The sequence below is a fragment of the Piliocolobus tephrosceles genome, chromosome 2, assembly GCF_002776525.5.
Source record: "Piliocolobus tephrosceles isolate RC106 chromosome 2, ASM277652v3, whole genome shotgun sequence".
NCBI lineage: Eukaryota > Metazoa > Chordata > Mammalia > Primates > Cercopithecidae > Piliocolobus > Piliocolobus tephrosceles.
In genome coordinates, this window is record NC_045435.1 from 119,358,618 (window position 1) to 119,362,967 (window position 4,350).

Below are 4,350 nucleotides of genomic sequence, written 5' to 3' on the forward strand. Positions count from 1 at the left end.
ATGAAGGTGTGATTATTTTTAATTCCAACATTGTGGATTTTATAATCTGTAAAATGAGCCTGACGTCTATAAGATCAACTCTAAATTTATTCCCACCACATACATTTGATGAATCAATGACTATTATCATCTTTCCCAGAGGCAGAACATAATTGATGGGACGCTATCATGCAATATCTACTATCTGTGATTCTGCCTTGAAGGACTCATGTGTCTTAAGAATTTTGGAGTGATTATATTCCTAGGAGTTGTTTTATGGATGTATAAATAATATTTAAATTGTTGGGCTAGCCTAGCTTCCTAATGTTATGTTGACTCAGATTAGCAAATGAAACTGAGACTCATTTCATCAAGTAACTATTCCAATTTTTGTTCTATATTAAAGAATGGATTTGGACCCAATTTTTTTGTGTTCTTTGTGTCTTCATCTGCCTTTAATTATGCAGAGATAATTATCCTGAAGATGAATTGATATGTTTACTTCTTAACATAGGTGACAATCACATAATCGCTGCTAATAAGTAATTTTTGGTAATTTTAGCTAAAGAAAAATACAATCACCAAGGCTTGTACTTAAGATGGCCAATTTACGGCTAAAGTCAAAAGAATATTTAATGTGTAGTGTGTAGAAGAGATAAAGTTAGCAGTACAAAGCCATTCATAACTATTTTCTGAAGATGTTAATTTTTAAATCTGGTCTTCTGTACCTTTCCATATAACAAAATGTTTCAGCTGTTGTTCAGACTTGCTTTCTTAAATTCCAGCCCAGAATCTATACTCACTAGATTATGCTCAGATATGTCTAGCCCATCACAACATATGAGTTCCCAGAAGCAGCCAATCCAGAATTACAACATTTTCTCAATATTTTTTTAGAATTATTAATGAAGCTTTTATTTAAATGGTCAGATATCATTGTGAAAAACATACATTCTGGAAAAGGAATTATGCATCTGGATGTCCTAAACTGTATCATTTCTGGATGCCTAGTATTTTTTGAACTCCTTGTCTATATTTTGATAATTCTCCACACTTCAAAGGAGCATCCAGAAAACTCACTTTTCTAGACTCCTTTGCTTCTCACCTGAGGACACAGCATTCACACTCTAGAAGACTGATTCAAAAGGAAGCAACTTTAAAGTATAGCATCCATTTTTCTGGAAAGTGTGGTAGCTGGAATATGAAACTTTTGGTGGTAGAAATTTCTTTGTTGGACCAAATCTCTGTGTGCTCTAGGATGTTCAGTTCTGTTTCCTTAACCCCATCTATATTCTTTAACAAATTCCTTCCTACTTAGATTAGGCAGGATGTACCTTTTGGTTTGCAAAGTAATAAAAAAAATTGAGGATTTTCTTTCTTTTTTTTTTTTTTCTTTTCTTTTTTGAGACAAAGTTTGACTCTAGTACCTAGGCTGGAGTGAGTGTAGTGGCCCTATCTTGGCTCACTGCAACCTCTGCCTTCCAGGCTCAAACCATCCTCCCTCCTCAGGCTCCCAAGTAGCTGAGACTACAGGTACATGCTACCACACCTGGCTAATTTTTGTATTTTTTGAAGAGACAGTTTTACCCTGTTGCCCAGTCTGGTTTCTAACTCATGAGCTCAAGTGATCCACCCGACTCAGCACCCCAGAGTGCTGGGATTACAGACATGAGCCACTGTGACTGGCCAAAAATTTTTAATCAAAATAATATACATATAGCTTTCTAAAAATAAAAGGCAAATAAAACAAACATCAGATACATTCCCACTTCTTCATTTCCAGTGCCATTACCCAGAGACATAACAAGTTTAGTTGAGTCTTCTGGCATTTCTCCCTCTTCCATATCTAAATTATACATCACTTTTTCTTGATTTATCACATTTAAATATTACTTAATGACTTACAAATTTCTCTCTTTTGCACTAACCTCTCTTCCTTTCCTCTATCTTCTCAATATCTTATAAAACATTTGCTTAGGTTAATGTCAGTATTTACTATGTAGATATTGCTTATTAACGAGTTAAGTAGTATATCATTTTTGTATTTTACTTTTTTTCAGCTTTTTGTTACTCTTGGAATTCATAACTGCCTTATTCTCTTTCTTGTTTTGTCTGAATTTCCATATACCTTTACAAATCCTGTGTCAGATCAACCAAACTCACCACTATTATTTCCTCAAATGTACAAATAAATATAGTAATTTGGAAAGCTTACCTCTTGCTGTAAACAAAATGTTTGTGTCCTCCCAAAATATGTATATTGAAACGTAATCGTCAATGTGAGGCTATTTGGACGTAAGACCTTTGAGAGATGAATAGTTCATCTGGGCAGAGGCAACCCTCCTGAATGGGATTAGTGCTCATATAAAAGAGACCCCAGTGATCTCTTCCCTTTCCACCAAGTGAGTTTATCATTGATGAACCAGGAAGAGAGCCTTAACCAGACACTGGATCTGCCACAGTGTTGACCTTAAACTTTCCAGCCTCTAGACCCATGAGAAATAAATTTATCTTGTTTGCAAGCCACCTAGTCTATGACATTTTTGTTATAGCAGCCCAAATAAACTAAGATATCCCTGGAGTCCTTGTTCTACCTTCTTTGACCAATACTGGTTACTTTCTAGCCTAAGTCATTGGCTGTCCTGGTAAAACTCCACTTTGTAGCTCTCTGTGTTTGGTCGTGTATATTCTGGATATCAATCTACCTCTTTCTTGTTTTTCTACCACATTTTGCTAGGGCACATCTTATAGTGACTTCTTGAACATGTACACGTGGGATTTTGAGTGCTTGCACCTTTGCAAATTCTTTATTCAATACTTGATCATTTGGGCATAAAATTGAATATATTTTTTCCCATATGATTTTTCTATGAGCAGCAAGTCTCCTTTTTATAAAAGGAATCAATTTCTCTTGTTAATTATCTTTCTATTTTTTATTTCATACAAATCAATTATTAACTCATGGCCATAATAAAGTGGATATAACTGACCTCTACATTTTTAGTGAGCATTTTTATATCTAAGTACATTTTGCCATCATTAAAAGGAGCTAAATATTTTACTATGTCAAGTTTATGAAATATTCTACATACCATCAAAATAATGTAAATATTAATTGATAGCTTTTTGGTTATCTTCTTCAAGACCCAAGACAATTTAGTGAACTATGAGAAAACTTGGACTTAGGATTTGATAGCTATTCCCAGCTGGGAGGATGAAAACTGTTTTGAATATTGTCATTTCTAACAAAATCTACCAGAGAAATTCTGAGATTTACAGGTGTTACGAAGACTTCTTTGATGCTTTTGTTTATTACAAGAAATTCTGGCATCTCGATTTTACTGTCCTCCTCTATTTTTTCTCAACATCTTACTCAGGCATCGAATTATATGTGTTATCACCACCTCTCCCACTTGATGGTAAACTTTAGAAGAATTGGATATTTGATAATTTATCTTTGTATTTACCTGAGTGGCTACCATTTTACTTTGCTCAGAGAATGTGTTAATCAATGTCTATAGAGTTAAGTCATTAATTTAATCTTTGCTTGACCAGGTTCAACAATGTGATAGTACTGTTCCAGTGAAAAAAATAAAAAATGGAAAAAGATATTGGTGTAAACAATGGGACAAAAATGTATGCAGAGCATAGGTAAATATAAGAACACATCTTTTAAGAAATTCATCTGAAACTTTTGCAATAATTTAATTCCTTCAAGGTCTTTGACAGACACTTTTAAATAAGACAAGAAGGATATTGATTTTTACCAACAAAGGATTTGATTAGTGCCCTCTTCTTGTTAAGATTAGAACAACACCTTAAATTCAAAGAATTTTCTCTCGTAAAAACATTTTCAAGGAAACATATAGGCCTTTTGAAGCTCATCCATGCAAATACTTGAGGTTGAGATGCATTAGCATGTTGGAAAGTTAACTTTTTTAATGGCTAGAGAAAAGATGAAAAAAAATGAATGAAGAAATCTGAGTAGAACTAAATATGTTAATTAGAGTAGAAAGTTAAAAAAGCAGACTGCAAGGATCACCCAGGTGTTGGGATTAGCATCAAGATCAACCATGCAGAGGAATTTAATTCATCTGGGAAATCCAGCTGAGACTTGACAGCTCTCTCATCTCATTGTGTTTGCTCATCCAGCAAAGGTACTGGCTCATTATAATTTTTATGACACTGAGATGAAGCATCTTAAGATTTAACTCTAGACATAACACCTACTCAAATTGCTATATTTCCTGGCTTACCTCTTTCTCTGAATCTTCTTGCCTGCTAGGCAAAATTCAAGTTCCTTGAGGGCAGGATTTACATACACGCGCGTGCGTGCACACATACACACACACACACAGAGCATTTATTTAT